This window comes from Coregonus clupeaformis, chromosome 18 (assembly GCF_020615455.1).
Source record: "Coregonus clupeaformis isolate EN_2021a chromosome 18, ASM2061545v1, whole genome shotgun sequence".
Classification (NCBI taxonomy): domain Eukaryota; kingdom Metazoa; phylum Chordata; class Actinopteri; order Salmoniformes; family Salmonidae; genus Coregonus; species Coregonus clupeaformis.
The window spans coordinates 44,522,595-44,541,823 of record NC_059209.1 but is presented as its reverse complement, the minus strand read 5'-3'; the positions used below and the strand labels follow the sequence as shown (position 1 = coordinate 44,541,823).

The 19,229-nt window shown below is 45.1% G+C and overlaps 1 pseudogene; it reads right to left on the bottom strand.

The window, feature by feature from the left end:
- The window catches only part of LOC121559470, a 36,613-nt pseudogene extending 29,793 nt beyond the window's left edge, over window positions 1-6,820 (bottom strand).
- Window positions 6,821-19,229: the final 12,409 nt, after the last annotated feature.

The window sequence follows — 19,229 nt, the reverse complement described above, 5'->3', positions numbered from 1 at the left end:
GGCACTCAACCCCAATTGCTCCCATAAATCGCTCTGGACAAGAGCGTCTGCCAAATTACCAAAAACGCAAATGTAAATATTCTCTACTTTCCCACCCATGACGCACGTCTGCATTCGGTGAGCAAGTTTAGAACATTCTCTCATCAGATACCCACATGCGTTCCCAGCCAACTGCCAGTCTTTTCATGGCTCCAAAAGCCACACTTTCGCTCTCTCCAGCCCCTCCCCTCGCAACTCTACCTTTTTGAGGAGCTGTGAGGAGCTGCTTCTCGTCCCAGCACGCCTCCAATATTCTGCCGTTACTCAAAGTACTCCAGTCGATTTATTTAAATCAAATAATTCCCACCTAATTAGTTAAAGTTGGTGCACGTTTATAAACCGAATTATTTCGGTCTAATTGTTTAACCAGTATTTTGCACGGTCAAACATCAAACGTTAAATCAAATAATAAACCAAATAGCCCAAACCAAGCACCTAAAACCAGTATTATGCTATGTCAAACATCAAACCTCAAATCAAATACTAAACCGAATTGCTTCGACACAACTATTCAAAAGCAGTATTATGCTATGTCAAACACCAAATGTTATATTTCAAATATATCAGTTCAAACGTTTTAGTTCAGTCACACTCATTCATCACTTTTTATTTCATGTTTTCGATTGTCACTGACGGGTTATATGGTTTGAGTAACCACAAATCCAACATTTATTCCCAAATTATACAGTTTGAACAGCCACAAACGTCTTTTGATTCCCAATTTGTTTTCTATCAAGGTATACAGGTTTATTATTCACCTCCTATGGGTGTCTTTTGTTAACGTTTGCACAATTTAAACCTTATTTCCTATTTGTAATTCTCATTATTTACTGTTTTAAAATATTATTTGTATTCACAGCCAAAAATGGTACACAGTTAAGCGTAGTATACAGTTATCACACAGCAAAAATAGTACACAGTTATCGCCCTCACTCACAATACACAGTCATAATCCTATCATACAGTCAAATATGTCACACAGTCATAAATGACACCCATGTCACACAGTCATAAATGACACACTTATATTCCACACACAATCTATTTGGGCACACAGCCCCGTCTACTATCTTTAAAAAATACTCCGCTGAACCTAGCCATATCCTCGAAGTTATGGACCTTGCCAGTCGCTAGTATTTATCTAAAATTTCCCGAACCTAGCCGTATCTCAGTTACGGACCTTGCCGGTGTAATTCTTCGAACCTAGTCGTACTGTCGTAGTTACGAACCTTGCCGATAGCAATTACTTAAATCAATTATTCCCTATATCTTCCGAACCTTAGCCGTATTGTCGCAATTACGGACCTTGCCGGTAGATGTCAGTATTGTCTCCTGAACCTAGCCGTATCTTAACGGACCTTGCCATGGTTTAAACATCACATTTTACCAAAGGTTTGCATGTCACAATATTGTGCTTATCTACTCATAATAGTTTCATAATTTAGTTCACTTACATCAGACAGTTGTTTCACAAAATTAATTTGGATAAAGCCAATGTGCAGATCTTCAGTTATTTAACAATAGGTATCTGCTTACCTTTTTAGAAGCCCGGGCAGTTTGTGAAACATACGGTTTGATGAAAGAGGTGACCAAATGTGCCGGACATTACCCAGCAAAGTCCCTTCTACCAGACCGCGTCGGGGTCACCAATTGTCAAAGTCGCGTCAATTCAAATCTGGTATTAGGAACAAAAGAGGTCAACACGACTTCTAAGATATACTAGTTATTTTAATTAATGCAAAAACCTTCAATGGTAAATATGATGTTTCGTATATACGGGCTCTCTGAAATACCTCGCAGGGCACTATCAGAGAACTAACACATTGTTCCAGATTCAATACTCAAATACTCTGACAGAGGGAATTTCCCACTTCTCTGCTGGCCAATCAGAGTAAAGAACTGAGTGTGGTTTAAACTCTACTCAGCCAATCCATTGATTCAGGGGTTGGTCTCATCTCCTCGGCGCCATTTGTTGCACACTTCAGCCAGGCACAAGATTATCATAACAACCTATCATAGTGAGAAGAGCCAGCTCCCTTAGACATCATTCCTACGTCCAAGGAAGGTTCACAGATCACAAAGAACCAGTATAGTCTAGCATTTGAAGACACAATCCTTATCTTATTTTACCCACTAAGACAGCTCTTCACATCAATCACAGCCTTGCCAGGTGTCACAGCCTACATTAGCCCAGTCAAGAACGCATTCTTTCTAAGTTAGTCATCCCATCAATTTAGGAGAATAATAAATCCCCAATACACAATAATGGTTTTTAATATTATTAAACACTAATACATCAGTATTATATTAATACACAAGTATTACAACAAAAGCAAACATTGTGAGGACCTGTGCAAAGATCTTGACCAGTTTGGCTTGGTTTGACTGTCTGATCTCTAGAAACTTTCTCCACCACTGTTTAGCACAGAACAGAAACAACCTCTCCTTCTCCGCCGTCTTCTGGCGCTCCAGGGATTGCTGCAAATAATAACAACAATCATTAAAAATGGCTGCCTCTTAGGAAGGAACGATACAAATGTTAGTGAATGATAGCGTGACAACGTGACAGAGCGTAGTAGCATAGCATGGCGTGAGCAGTCTCTGACCTGTGTGGTGATGACGTCAGGTGACGGGGCCTCTGTCAGAGGAGGGCGGAGCTCCAGACTCACGTTGAGAACACCAGCTGATACCTTACATTCACTACCTACAGTTAGGACAGAGCAGACATCAGATACACACACTGAACACATGGGTAGGGGATGGGGGGAAAAAAGGACTAAATACCATTACAACGTACCATAAAGACCAATGTCTCAAAATAAACTACGAAATAAATACTTGTATTTTGAAATGTATTTTATGAAAATACATGTATTTAGTTTTTTTTTTAAATACAGAGATACATTTGCCAGTAGCCAGCGGAACAGCAACAACATTGTCAGTAACGGTGACAGAAACGTTTTATTGTGGTATGATGTTGTTTGTCCATCTTGGTAGAATGCACTGACTGGAAGTCACTCTGGATAACACTGTCCGCTAAAGGACCAAATGTAAATGTATATGTGAAAATGAACACACCAAAATGAACTGCAAAGCAAACTGGGTATTATTAGCGCCCTTGTTTCGGGGTCATGCCTAGATGGGTTACAGCTTCACCTGATTATCCTAACCTGCTACGTTAATTATCCTAACCTGCTGTGTTAGTTCTCCTAACCTGCTGTGTTAATTATCCTAACCTGCTGTGTTAGTTCTCCTAACATGCTGCGTTATTTCTCCTAACCTGCTATGTTAATTATCCTAACCTGCTGTGTTAGTTCTCCTAACCTGCTACGTTAATTATCCTAACCTGCTGTGTTAGTTCTCCTAACATGCTGTGTTAGTTCTCCTAACCTGCTACGTTAATTATCCTAACCTGCTGTGTTAGTTCTCCTAACCTGCTACGTTAATTATCCTAACCTGCTACGTTAATTATCCTAACCTGCTGTGTTAGTTCTCCTAACCTGCTATGTTAATTATCCTAACCTGCTGTGTTAGTTCTCATAACCTGCTACGTTAATTATCCTAACCTGCTACGTTAATTATCCTAACCTGCTACGTTAATTATCCTAACCTGCTGTGTTAGTTCTCCTAACCTGCTATGTTAATTATCCTAACCTGCTGTGTTAATTCTCCTAACCTGCTGTGTTAATTCTCCTAACCTGCTGTGTTAGTTCTCCTAACCTGCTGTGTTAATTATCCTAACCTGCTATGTTAATTATCCTAACCTGCTATGTTAATTATCCTAACCTGCTGTGTAAGCTCTCCTAACCTGCTAGAAAAAGTCAATTTTGACAAAAGCTGTACCCCTTCTAGACAAAATCTTGTTTCGGGGCAGAGCTCATTAGAATAATACTCAGCATGCTTTGCAATTGTCCATTTTTACACATTTAGTTAATTTAGCAGGCACTCTTACCACACCATAGTGCCATCAGACTTCTAATACAAATGCAGGGTGAAAGGGGGCCACAAATTGGTATAGAAAAGTATTTAGTACATAGAAATTACAGCTCTGGAAAGTATCTTGCTACAAACACATTGGAGTGTAGTTCAGCCCACTGTTATACAAATGACTAAATACTCAAAAGTAATTGAAATACTGCCCATCTCTGCACATGGTCAACTAGCTGGTAGCCTAAAATAACTACCTGTTAGGACAGAACAGAAACACCTACACTCACTACCTGACAGAACACAGCAGACAGAATTTTTCCCTCTCTTTTATCTTAACATCAAGGCGGTGACCCGATCCTGTAGGTTCATGCTCTACAACATTCGGAGAGTACGACCCTGCCTTACACAGGAAGCGGCACAGGTCCTAATCCAGGCACTTGTCATCTCCCGTCTGGATTACTGCAACTCGCTGTTGGCTGGGCTCCCTGCATGTGCCATTAAACCCCTACAACTCATCCAGAATGCCGCAGCCCGTCTGGTGTTCAACCTTCCCAAGTTCTCTCACGTCACCCCGCTCCTCCGCACACTCCACTGGCTTCCAGTTGAAGCTCGCATCTGTTACAAGACCATGGTGCTTGCCTATGGAGCTGTGAGGGGATCGGCACCTCTGTACCTTCAGGCTCTGATCAGTCCCTACACCCAACCGAGGGCATTGCGTTCATCCACCTCTGGCCTGCTGGCTCCCCTTCCTCTGCGGAAGCATAGTTCCCGCTCAGCCCAGTCAAAACTGTTCGCTGCTCTGGCACCCCAATGGTGGAACAAGCTCCCTCACGACGCCAGGACAGCGGAGTCACTCACCACCTTCCGGAGACATTTGAAACCCCACCTCTTTAAGGAATACCTGGGATAGGATAAAGTAATCCTTCTACCCCCCCGCAAAACTGTTCGCTGCTCTGGCACCCCAATGGTGGAACAAGCTCCCTCACGACGCCAGGACAGCGGAGTCACTCACCACCTTCCGGAGACATGTGTATTTTACTGGGTGTTAATCAGGCAAATGAATAGAAAATGCAGGTTACTTTCCTTCAAAAAAATTTAACCTCAAATAGTTCAACCCCAGTGTCCTTACCGACTCCAAGCAGCTCTACGGCAATGCTGGTCTTCCCAGAGGGAGAGGCGAGGACGGTCCTCCAGTCCAGGAAGAAAGAGGAGACCAGGGTGGTCTCACTGGACGTGTCTGTCTTTATCAACACCAGGTGGACTGGGTCACAGATAGACAACATCGTGGTGGCATCCGCCATCTTACTGCCATCACCTGTAAGACACAGAGAAAAGGGAAAGTCATGACCAAGAAGCCTGTTCAGAGATTATCAATTGATACTTGTAATTTTTTGGTGTATTTTACCCCCCTTTTCTCCGCAATTTCAATCTCATCTCATCGCTGCAACTCCCCAACGGGCTCGGGAGGCGAAGGTCAAGTCATGCGTCCTCCGAAACAAGAACCGCCAAACCGCGCTCCTTAACACCCGCCCGCTTAACCCGCAAGCCAGCCGCACCAATGTGTCGGAGGAAACACCGTTCAACTAACGACCGAGGTCAGCCTGCAGGGGTGAACCCGGGTCTGTAGTGTCGCCTCGAACTGCGATCCAGTGCCTTAGACCGCTGCGCCACTCGGGAGGCCCCAATACTTTTGTTGTCCGAGAGTAAGCTCAATCTAGGCCTGTAAAACTGGCCCTAAAATATAAATCCACTATTGTACAACGAAGATCAATGAGAGAAGCTAAATTAAATTAAAGGAGGCAATGTTGTTACTATCCAAAGTAAACACTGGTGGAACAACAGGCAGGTGAGGAAAACAGGTCAACTAGTAAACAGGACTGCTTTACAACGGGGATCAAAGATACATTGTAAATTAAAGGAGGCAATGTTGTCTACAGTAAACCGTTTGTGTAATATCAGGCAGTCAGGAAGTAAACCAGTCTGTACCCAGTCCCTCTCTGTGTATCTCCAGCAGGAAGCCCTCGTGTAGGTCTGGCTCACAGGCACAGGGGACAGGCTTGGAGCGGAAGCGCTGGTTCCTGAAGTGCAGGTAGAGGGTGAAGGTGGAGCAGACCTGCCCAGGTAGGGCCTCTGGCTCCTGGAGGTGCTCTAGAAAGGCCTTACCCCCCAGGACCTGGAAGTACAGGTACCTCCTCGCTGGGTCCATGTTGACTGGGAGGACAGAAATAGAATCATTTGACACTGAACAGTAGTAAGGGTACTTTAGGTGCTACAGGAGACTGCTCGTTCAATCTCCCCGCTAACAGCTTTTCTTACTTTTCTTGAGCTTTGTCAGGTCCTTGTCAATCAAGTGAGTTGCAGGCTTTGGAGTCCTAACTCTGTGTCAGGCACTTCCTATCAAAACAGTGTCAACGTTAAAAAGAAAGGTACGGAAGTCCAGAGAGGACATATGGAAAAAATAGATTATGTCGAGATCACAACTTATTTATGTCATGATCACTACATAACAAAAGTTGTTTTGTTGAGATCACGAGATAAACTCTATAAATAGGAGTGGAGGTATTGATGATAGATTGTGTGGCTGAGGCGGCAGAGCCCACGGTGGATCAACGCATACGTTTTTATTGACTGATACACTAAGGGATGGTACATTTCATGCCGACATCATGCTTTCATTTGTGTTTGGAGCTCATTATCAGTTTATAAGTTAGAATGTTAGCAAGCTAAATGTCCCTTTAGAGCTCATGGGGCATCTATGCCCTCGTGGGGTTATTTAAGCCATTAACTATGCCTGACAGGCAGCGCTGTCTCCCAGGCTGTGTGCCACCCCCGAGACCACAGCCAATCGCATGCAAGCAACAACGTAGCTAACTTGGCTAGTCTTGTGAGCGAGCTAGCGAGATAGATAGCAAGGTAGTCTTGTTAGCTAGCGAGATAGATAGATAGCAAGGTAGTCTTGTTAGCTAGCTAGCTTGTTATCTGTGCTGGTTGTTAGCTTGCATAACTGATATGTGTATAATTGTAAGGGACACTGCATGTATACACTAACTTACAGTTAGTGTATACATGTTTTCTTCTATTTTTTTCTTCATATAAATAAACATAGCTCCAACCCCCATATCACACCCTCACAAATTGAAATCATATGTGTGTACATTATACAATCAATCAGTGAGAGAGAGAGAGCCTCAAATATCACATTTATTTGTATTACTTCACTGTACATGAATCGTGGCAAAGTTGATCCCTTACATGGACCATGGTAGTACAATGAAAAAAATATACCAAGGTACTATTATGTTTTTTTGGTCACTGCCATGGCAAGAAAATACCATGGTACTGGTGCAAACACCACAGTACTTTCCTGCCATGGTAGTGACCAAAAAAACATGATCTTTTTTTCATGGTAATACAATGAAAAAAAGACCATGGTTTTGTACTAGCAGCATGTATAGTAGTGAAACATGCATGGTAGTTGTTTACAATGTATTATGATGGTCTGTGTCAAAAAACGTAGTAATTTATGGTACTCACATAATGCAACATTGACTACTCGCTCTGCAATGGCAAAGTGTAGGCCTAGTACCCTCTTAAACCTCTTTAACTCAATAGTGAAAAACCACAACACACAGGGTCTAGTAGTGTAGTCAACCCTCTTCAACCTTGGGACCTGGATAGGGTACGGTGAGAAGAATGAGTCTGAAACCTTGAAGATTTAAAATAGTTTATCTGGTGCTTCTCTCCTAAATACAGTTTTCAGTTGGCTCTCTCTTATTCAACTGACTTCGCTACTCATATACAATTCTAAATAACCAACATACTAAAAACTATTTATTAAAAGGTATACATTCATCATCTTATCTCATAGATACATTTTCATCGTGTAATTATCAACATATCCCTAAAAACAGCAAGTTACATCGTTCCCCTTTGTTTACTGGTCACGGGTGCACTTCAGCCACGCTCAAGGTCCTAAACGATATTATAACCACGATTGATAATAGACAGTACTGTGCAGCCGTCTTCATCGACCTGGCCAAGGCTTTCGACTCTGTCAACCACCGCATTCTTATTGGCAGACTAAATAGCCTTGGTTTCTCAAATGACTGCCTCGCCTGGTTCACCAACTACTTCTCAGATAGAGTTCAGTGTGTCAAATCGGAGGGCCTGTTGTCTGGACCTATGGCAGTCTCTATGGGGGTGCCACAGGGTTCAATTCTTGGGCCGACACTTTTCTCCGTGTATATCAATGATGTCGCTCTTGCTGCTGGTGACTCTCAGATCCACCTCTACGCAGACGACACCATTTTGTATACATCTGGCCCTTCATTGGACACTGTGTTAACAAACCTCCAAACGAGCTTCAATGCCATACAACAATCCTTCAGTAGCCTTCAACTGCTCTTAAACACTAGTAAAACTAAATGCATGCTTTTCAATCGAACGCTGCTAGCACCCGCCCACCCGACTAGAATCACCACTCTCGACGGGTCTGACCTAGAGTATGTGGACAACTACAAATATCTAGGTGTCTGGTTAGACTGTAAACTCAACTTCCAGACTCACATAAAGAATCTCCAATCCAAAGTTAAATCTAGAATCGGCTTCCTATTTCGCAACAAAGCCTCCTTCACTCATGCTGCCAAACATGCCCTCGTAAAACTGACTATCCTACCGATCCTTGACTTCGGCGATGTCATTTACAAAATAGCCTCCAACACTCTACTCAGCAAATTGGATGTAGTCTATCACAGTGCCATCCGTTTTGTCTCCAAAGCCCCATACACTACCCACCACTGTGACCTGTACGCTCTTGTTGGCTGGTCCTCACTACATGTTCGTCGTCAAACCCACTGGCTCCAGGCCATCTATAAATCACTGCTAGGCAAATCCCCGCCTTATCTTAGCTCATTGGTCACCATAGCAGCACCCACCCGTAGTCTGCGCTCCAGCAGGTATATCTCACTGGTCATTCCCAAAGCCAACACCTCCTTTGGCCGCCATTCCTTCCAGTTCTCTGCTGCCAATGACTGGAAAGAATTGCAAAAATCTCTGAAGCTGGAGACTCTTATCTCCCTCACTAACTTTAAGCATCAGTTGTCAGAGCACCTTACCGATCACTGCACCTGTACACAGCCCATCTGAAATTAGCCCACCCAACTACCTCATCCCTATATTGTTATTTATTTTGCTCTTTTGCACCCCAGTATCTCTATTTGCACATCATCTCTTGCACATCTAGCATTCCAGTGTTAATACTATTGTAATTATTCTGCACTATAGCCTATTTATTGCCTTAACTCCATAACTTGCTACATTTGCACACACTGTATATATATTTTCTGTTGTATTTCTGACTTTATGTTTTTTTTACCCCATATGTAACTCTGTGTTGTTTTTTATTGCATTGCTTTGCTTTATCTTGGCCAGGTCGCAGTTGTAAATGAGAACCTGTTCTCAACTGGCTTACCTGGTTAAATAAAGGGGAAATAAATAAATAAATAAATTACACTGTGTGTGAACGAACGTTCGTTGGTCCTGTTGCCATGACTACGACAGGCTCGCTTGACTGGCGCTAACTTTAGCCGGCGTTAGCTTCTATGCTAACGGACCTTTAACAAATAAATTAAACTATCAAAATATCATCCAAAAAATGGTTTATACCTTTACACTCCGCTTCTTGGTGTTTCATATCAAATGCTTTATAACTCGCTCACCGTCATGATAACGTTTAAAATATTTCGTTTATCTGGTTCTTCCCTCCTCAGTTTTTAGTTGGCTCTCTCATTCAACGGACTCACTGACTAGGCAGGCTAGCGCCAGCGCCACAGCAGAGCCCCTAGAGCGAGCGGCTCCCCCTGCAGGCCGAAACAAGCACAACACCCCTTGACTAGAAATACTGTAAAATGATTACAACATGACAGAGATTAGGATACGATATCGCTCACATGTCAGGTTGGCAACACAGGGAACCCCCAAAAAACTATACTATTAATACAGAAAGTGTATCCCTTTTCCACAGCGACTATTTCCCTTTTTCTTTGATGTTACAGACAAACTGGGCGGCAGGTAGCTTAGTGGTAAAGAGTGTTGTGCCAGTAACTGAAAGGTCGCTGGTTCTAATCCCGAGCTAACTAGGTGAAAAATCTGCCGATGTGCCCTTGAGCAAGGCACTTAACCCTAATTGCTCCTGTAAGTCGCTCTGGATAAAAGCGTCTGCTAAATGACTAAAATGTAATGTAAATGTAAACTAGCCTGCCTCTGACTTTATCAGAAACTGGCCCATTCTGGTATATCAATTCATCAATATCAGTGGTGTAAAAGTACTACTTAAGTAGTTTTTGGGGGTATCTGTACTTTACTTAACTATTGATATTTTTGACAACTTTACTTCATTATATTTCAAAAGAAAATAATGTACTTTTTACTCCATACATTTTCCCTGACACCCAAAAGTCCTTGTTAGGAAAATGGTCCAATTCACGCACTTATAGACTTTTACTCAAGTAGAATTTTACTGGGTGACTGACTTTTACTTGAGTCCTTTTCTATTAAGGTATCTTTACTTTAATCAAGTATGACAATTATGGTCTTTTTCCACAACTGATCAATATAATGCCAACCAACCTATTTTGACCTTGAGGGGTTTATTCATTTAATGCATTATACTGCCATTGTACTACGGCAACGCACAATTAATAAAGATGGTACCATATGATAATATTTAGTACAATTTATCATAATTGTGCATTACTATGGTAGAATGTATAATGCGGTATAAAACCATGGTATTTCCATGATTCAGATCTATACTATGGTATAAATGATGCAATACCATGGTAATATTTAGGTACAATGGCAGTACCATGGTAGTACCATCATACGTCAAGGCTAAAAACCATGGTACATTTCCACGATTCAGACTATACCATGGTATCATTAAAAGTACCATAGTAGTACCATGGTTTCCTGTTTCAGTCATGTCTTTGGTCACATTTGCGTGGGGTCATACAAAAACACCCTAATGATTGGTTGATAACAGATCCTCCCACAATGCAGGCGATGTCTGCAGGATGAAGTTGGGGGAGAGCAACTGCAGAAACTTGCAGTCGACTGCAGTCAAAACTTCATGACCTTTGATCACATTATTTTTGTCAAGTTCATGCAGTTGACCTGTAGGCGTTAAGTCACAAAAGGGATCTGGTCGAACGCAGATTCATATTCAACCTATGATCATATTCATCACTTTAGTCATTCCTAAAGTACGCAGCACTGGGGGCAATGAGTGCACATACACAACGACTAAATGCTATGTGGATGGAGTAAAAAAGGTTGTTACTTCCTTGAATAGTTGTGTTGTCTCATAGGAAATTGTTTAAGTTGAATGAACTACATTAAATGGCTTACAATGACTGAGTGAATTGTTATTGTAAAAAAAAGTATGTTCCCTTTATCTAATATTAGGTTTTGGTTGAAGATCTGATAACATTCAGTATCACAAATATGCAAAAGTAGAGAAAATTAGAAAGGGGGCAAATACTTTTTCATAGCACTGTAAACATGTTTATCTACATATCATTGCTTTAAATGTTTCATACTGACATTTAAAACAGTTTCATACTCCCCCAGTCAGGACTCATAAATCAAATACCACAACTGTTTTTAAAACATCTATGAACCTCTCCACTGAATCAGTTAATGTTTTCATGCTAATGTTTTAATAAATCATAGAATAAAAAGACAAGCACATTATTGTACCCACAAACCATTTTACAAGCAGAGAAATATGCTGTCCTTTTCAGATGAGAGAACTGTATTTCCCAGAGCCTTATTGCAAATCAAATAACAGCTCTTCCCAGATATAATAACCCAGCAGTCCTGAGTGGGGCAAATGGATGCTGCTGGCCACGTGGCTGGAGAAAATGAAATTACTGGATGTATGACCAAAGGCCTCTTCTAGAAACACTGAATACATTCCTGGAATGTGGCGTCAGTGGTCTCTAATTGTACCTGCATTGATTGAGACCAGTCATTCACATCATAAATCACAACGAAATCCTGATGACCACCAGAGCCCAGACATCAGGGAGAGGCTGAGAGAGGAGCAGCAGACTGGGAGGATGGAATTGTGGGGGCACTTCAACCTTTTGTCAAGCACAGATTAAACAAAACTAGGTCTATTTCCTACATGTAGTCATTCAGGACACAGTCTACAGCAGGGATCATCAACTAGATTCAGCTGCTGGCCCATTTCTTCTGGAGCGGATGGTCGGGGGGCTGGAACATAATTACAAATCATTTGTAGACTGCAAATTGACCTCTCTCCCTCCCCCCCACCTTCCTCCTGCTCCTCCTCCCCCTCCCCCCTCCTCTTCTAAATAATGTAAACATGAGATTTCAGTTCCTTCTTCTAAGACCAGTGTATAACCATCACTGATTGAAAACTTATCAACTCAGTCAAAAGCATGTACTGTTATAAAAAAAGACATTTTATTTAACAAGTTCAGGTTGGTTTTTCAAAACATTATCAGTCATGTTGTTCACTGCAGCTCCACAGTGTACAAAACTCACCTGAATCTCACGGGGAAACAACAAACAAATGGAACGTTATGGTCCAAGCTGTTCTGAGGTCAGTATTACCTGCCTAAACCCTCAACCACATCCAATGGTGGAGGATCGTCCAGTGTCATCACAATGCGTCAGTCCCAAATGACACCCTTTCCCCTATATAGTGCACTACTTTTGACTAGAGCCCTATGCAAAAGTAGTGCATTATAAAGGGAATAGGGCGCCATTTTGAACGAGGCCAATTATTCATTCTATCACAAGGAGTCAGTACCTAGGATGACGTAAAGAAGACATCTCATCCTAGGTTAGTCCATGCTAACAACACATTTGGTATGCAACTGTGGACAATACAACCAACATTCAGACTTTAGTTAGCCACACTGTTTTGATCAACAGTATACAGGACAATGACCATTCAGGGTGTATGAACTCAACTCTGCCACACTGTCCTACTGGCAAACAACATGTTCAATTCCCTATAATGTTACTATGGAAGCTAACCACGGGATTATCTTAAAAGGCACATTCAAGTATGGGTTTTAAAGCAAACAAACTAAAAGATACATCCACATCATATTGTCACCTAGTTTGCTTTCTTTCTTTCAACAACATATTAATTCATTTACTGGCAGGTGCTTTGACTAAACCTGTGAATTGCACTACTAACATAACTTTTTTTAAATTGGTCCCTGTGATTTATAAGCTGATATGACAGGCTCATTTCTGCCATGAACTCACAGAGGAGTCTCTCTATCCATGCTGCAACAGAGACCAATGCTACTGTTATACATCACTTCTCCTTATTGTCTGCTGGGCGTCAGCCAGCCAGCCAGCCAGCCAGCCAGCCAGCCAGCCAGCCAGCCAGCCAGCCAGCCAGCCAGCAAGTCAGTCAGTCAGCCAGCCAGTCAGCCAGCCAGCCAGCCAGTCAGCCAGCCAGCAAGTCAGCCAGCAAGTCAGCCAGCCAGCCAGCAAGTCAGTCAGCCAGCCAGCAAGTCAGTCAGCCAGCCAGCAAGTCAGTCAGCCAGCCAGCCAGCCAGCAAGTCAGTCAGCAAGTCAGTCAGCCAGCCAGCAAGTCAGTCAGCAAGTCAGTCAGTCAGCCAGCCAGCAAGTCAACGGCTCTAGACTCAACAGAAAATACATTCTGAATCAGATGAATGAGAACAACTAAATAAAACAACCCCAGGTTACCAAAACTTGTCATATCAAATATAACCTCATAAGCAGAGTTATCACAAGCTAGCTAAGTCAGGAGAGCCTTCCTTACTATGGATCAGCTGCCAGTAGAACCTAACCCAGCCAGTAGAACCTAACCCAGCCAGTAGAACCTAACCCAGCCAGTAGAACCTAACCCAGCCAGTGGAACCTAACCCAGCCAGTAGAACCTAACCCAGCCAGTAGAACCTAACCCAGCCAGTGGAACCTAACCCAGCCAGTGGAACCTAACCCAGCCAGTGGAACCTAACCCAGCCAGTGGAACCTAACCCAGCCAGTGGAACCTAACCCAGCCAGTGGAACCTAACCCAGCCAGTGGAACCTAACCCAGCCAGTAGAACCTAACCCAGCCAGTGGAACCTAACCCAGCCAGTAGAACCTAACCCAGCCAGTAGAACCTAACCCAGCCAGTGGAGACCTAACCCAGCCAGTGGAACCTAACCCAGCCAGTAGAACCTAACCCAGCCAGTAGAACCTAACCCAGCCAGTAGAACCTAACCCAGCCAGTGGAACCTAACCCAGCCAGTAGAACCTAACCCAGCCAGTGGAACCTAACCCAGCCAGTGGAACCTAACCCAGCCAGTAGAACCTAACCCAGCCAGTGGAACCTAACCCAGCCAGTAGAACCTAACCCAGCCAGTAGAACCTAACCCAGCCAGTGGAACCTAACCCAGCCAGTAGAACCTAACCCAGCCAGTAGAACCTAACCCAGCCAGTAGAACCTAACCCAGCCAGTAGGGAACCTAACCCAGCCAGTGGAGACCTAACCCAGCCAGTGGAACCTAACCCAGCCAGTGGAACCTAACCCAGCCAGTGGAACCTAACCCTAGCCAGTAGAACCCTAACCCAGCCAGTGGAACCTAACCCAGCCAGTGGAACCTAACCCAGCCAGTAGAACCTAACCCAGCCAGTGGAACCTAACCCAGCCAGTAGAACCTAACCCAGCCAGTAGAACCTAACCCAGCCAGTGGGTTGGTAGATACAGTGCCTTCGGAAAGTATTCAGACCCCTTGACTTTTTCCACATTTTGTTACGTTTCAGCCTTATTCTAAAATGGATTAAATAAATAAAAATCCTCAATCTACACACAATACCCCATAATGACAAAGTGAAAACAGGTTGTTAGACATTTTTGCAAATTTATTTAAAATAAAAAACAGAAATACCTTATTTATATAAGTAGTCAGACCCTTTGATATGAGACTTTAAACGGAGCTCAGGTGCATCCTGTTTCCATTGATCATCCTTGAGATGTTTGTACAACTTCATTGGAGTCCACCTGTGGTAAATTCAATTGATTGGACATGATTTGAAAAAAGGCACACACCTGTTGACTGTGCATGTCAGAGCAAAAACCAAGCCATGAGGTCGAAGGAATTGTCCGTAGAGCTCCGAGACAGGATTGTGTCGAGGCACAGATCTGGGGAAGGGTATCAAAAAATGTCTGCAGCATTGAAGATCCCAAGAACACAGTGGCCTCCATCATTCTTAAATGGATTCTTAAATGGAAGAAGTTTGGAACCACCAATACTCTTCCTAGAGCTGGCCACCCGGCCAAACTGAGCAATCGGGGGAGAAGGGCCTTGGTCAGGGAGGTGACCAAGAACCCTATGGTCACTCTGACAGAGCTCTATAGTTCCTCTGTGGAGATGGGAGAACCTTCCAGAAGGACAACCATCTCTGCAGCACTCCACCAATCAGGCCTTTAGGTAGAGTGGCCAGACGGAAGCCACTCTTCAGTAAAAGGCACATGACAGCCCGCTGGAGTTTGCCAAAAGGCACCTAAAGGACTCTCAGACCATGAGAAACAAGATTCTCTGGTCTGATGACACCAATATTGAACTCTTTGGCCTGAATGCCAAGCGTCACGTCTGGAGGAAACCTGGCACCATCCCTACAGTGATGCATGGTGGTGGCAGCATCATGCTGTGGGGATGTTTTTCAGTGGCAGGGACTGAGAGACTAGTCAGGATCGAGGGAAAGATGAACGGAGCAAAGTACAGAGAGATCCTTGATGAAAACCTGCTCCAGAGCGCTCAGGACCTCAGACTGGGGCGAAGGTTCGTCTTCCAACAGGACAACGACCCTAAGCACACAGCCAATACAACGCAGGAGTGGCTTCGGGACAAGTCTCTGAATGTCCTTGAGTGGCCCAGCCAGAGCCCGGACTTGAACCCGGTCTATCATCTCTGGAGAGACCTGAAAATAGCTGTGCAGCAACACTCCCCATCCAACCTGACAGAGCTTGAGAGGATCTGCAGAGAAGAATGGGAGAAACTCCCCAAATACAGGTGTGCTAAGCTTGTAGCGTCATACCCAAGAAGACTCGAGGCTGTAATCGCTGCCAAAAGGTGCTTCAACAAAAGTACTGAGTAAAGGGTCTGAATACTTATGTAAATGTGATATCCGTTTGTTCTGTTCATATTTGAAAGAACATTTATGAATTGATTCGTGTTTGAACGATCAATAGAGCACTTGACCGAAAGCGTTCAGACCAAACTCTGTCTGGTCCTTGCCCTGCCCTGCTGACACAGTGGAAGAACCATGTCTGGTCTGGAAAACATCTCAAAGCACCATGAGCATTATGAGGAGCAAAGTATGTTGTTGGTTAGAGAACAGCTCTACTGTTATACCCCTGACCTCTATGTTCCCGTTGCACTGTGAGCTCTATGGGAGGATCAAAAGGTCAAACACAGCCTTTGAAATGCTTCATGTCAAAATATGTACATCAATCAATCAAAACAATCAATCTGACCTTTAAAATGAAATAAAGAAAGGAAGAAAAGTAAATGTGAAGTACTGAGCCTTTAGTATGTCTTGTATGTTGCTGCTCCATATGGTTTCCTACAGTACATTCATCAGGTGCTGCTAACTGGAGCACCAAGATCCCGAGAGAACGTCTTACCAGGAAGATCTTTAAACGTCAATCTAAATATACACTGGGAGGAGTCATCTAGCGCTCTGACGTTTTCACCAGGGTTGGGCTCAATTCCATTTAAATTCCCAGTCAATTCAGAAAGTAAACCAAACTCAAAATGTTCATAATTGAAAAGGATTGAAGAGAACTGACATTGGAATTTCAGTGTACTTCCTGAATTGACAGGAATCGAAATGGAATTAACCCCAACCCTGGTTGACCTGTAGAAATAAATATCCCTGTTATGCACAGACAGACCATGAGAATGTCCCTAAGAGAGAGGGTTCCGTGGAGAGAGAGGGTTCCGTGGAGAGAGGGTTCCGTGGAGAGAGAGGGTTCCGTGGAGAGAGAGGGTTCCGTGGAGAGAGAGGGTTCCGTGGAGAGAGAGGGTTCCGTGGAGAGAGAGGGTTCCGTGGAGAGAGAGGGTTCCGTGGAGAGAGAGGGTTCCGTGGAGAGAGAGGGTTCCGTGGAGAGAGAGGGTTCCGTGGAGAGAGAGGGTTCCATGTCCCAGGAACTGGTGCAACAAAGAAGAGTGAGTCAGTGTGTCAGACAGAGGGAGGGGGTATCACTGGGAGAAGAGCCACACCACCATTAGACCCAAGGCCATGGCAGCTCAGACAGAGGGAGGGGGTATCACTGGGAGAAGAACCACACCACCATTAGACCCAAGGCCACGGCAGCTCAGACAGAGGGAGGGGGTATCACTGGGAGAAGAGCCACACCACCATTAGACCCAAGGCCACGGCAGCTCAGACAAAGGGAGGGGGTATAACTGGGAGAAGAGCCACACCACCATTAGACCCAAGGCCACGGCAGCTCAGACAAAGGGAGGGGGGTATCACTGGGAGAAGAGCCACACCACCATTAGACCCAAGGCCATGGCAGCTCAGACAGAGGGAGGGGGTATCACTGGGAGAAGAGCCACACCACCATTAGACCCAAGGCCACGGCAGCTCAGACAGAGAGGGGGGGGTATAACTGGGAGAAGAGCCACACCACCATTAGACCCAAGGCCACGGCAGCTCAGACAGAGGGAGGGGGTATCACTGGGAGAAGAGCCACACCACCATTAGACCCAAGGCCACGGCAGCTCAGACAGAGGGAGGGGGTATCACTGGGAGAAGAGCCACACCACCATTAGACCCAAGGCCACGGCAGCTCAGACAGAGGGAGGGGGTATCACTGGGAGAAGAGCCACACCACCATTAGACCCAAGGCCATGGCAGCTCAGACAGAGGGAGGGGGTATCACTGGGAGAAGAGCCACACCACCATTAGACCCAAGGCCAAGGCAGCTCAGACAGAGGGAGGGGGGTATCACTGGGAGAAGAGCCACACCACCATTAGACCCAAGGCCACGGCAGCTCAGACAGAGGGAGTGGGTATCACTGGGAGAAGAGCCACACCACCATTAGACCCAAGGCCACGGCAGCTCAGACAAAGGGAGGGGGGTATCACTGGGAGAAGAGCCACACCACCATTAGACCCAAGGCCACGGCAGCTCAGACAGAGGGAGGGGGTATCACTGGGAGAAGAACCACACCACCATTAGACCCAAGGCCAGGGCAGCTCAGACAAAGGGAGGGGGTATCACTGGGAGAAGAGCCAAACCACCATTAGACCCAAGGCCACGGCAGCTCAGACAGAGGGAGGGGGTATCACTGGGAGAAGAGCCACACCACCATTAGACCCAAGGCCACGGCAGCTCAGACAAAGGGAGGGGGTATAACTGGGAGAAGAGCCACACCACCATTAGACCCAAGGCCACGGCAGCTCAGACAGAGGGAGGGGGTATCACTGGGAGAAGAGCCACACCACCATTAGACCCAAGGCCACGGCAGCTCAGACAGAGGGAGGGGGTATCACTGGGAGAAGAGCCAAACCACCATTAGACCCAAGGCCACGGCAGCTCAGACAGAGGGAGGGGGTATCACTGGGAGAAGAGCCAAACCACCATTAGACCCAAGGCCACGGCAGCTCAGACAGAGGGAGGGGGTATCACTGGGAGAAGAGCCAAACCACCATTAGACCCAAGGCCACGGCAGCTCAGACAGAGAGGGAGGGGGGTATCACTGGGAGAAGAGCCACACCACCATTAGACCCAAGGCCACGGCAGCTCAGACAGAGAGGGGGGGAGGGGGTATCACTGGGAGAAGAGCCACACCACCATTAGACCCAAGGCCACGGCAGCTCAGACAGAGGGAGGGGGTATCACTGGGAGAAGAGCCACACCACCATTAGACCCAAGGCAGCTCAGACAGAGGGAGGGGGTATCACTGGGAGAAGAGCCACACCACCATTAGACCCAAGGCAGCTCAGACAGAGGGAGGGGGTATCACTGGGAGAAGAGCCACACCACCATTAGACCCAAGGCAGCTCAGACAGAGGGAGGGGGTATCACTGGGAGAAGAGCCAAACCACCATTAGACCCAAGGCCACGGCAGCTCAGACAGAGGGAGGGGGTATCACTGGGAGAAGAGCCAAACCACCATTAGACCCAAGGCCATGGCAGCTCAGACAGAGGGAGGGGGTATCACTGGGAGAAGAGCCACACCACCATTAGA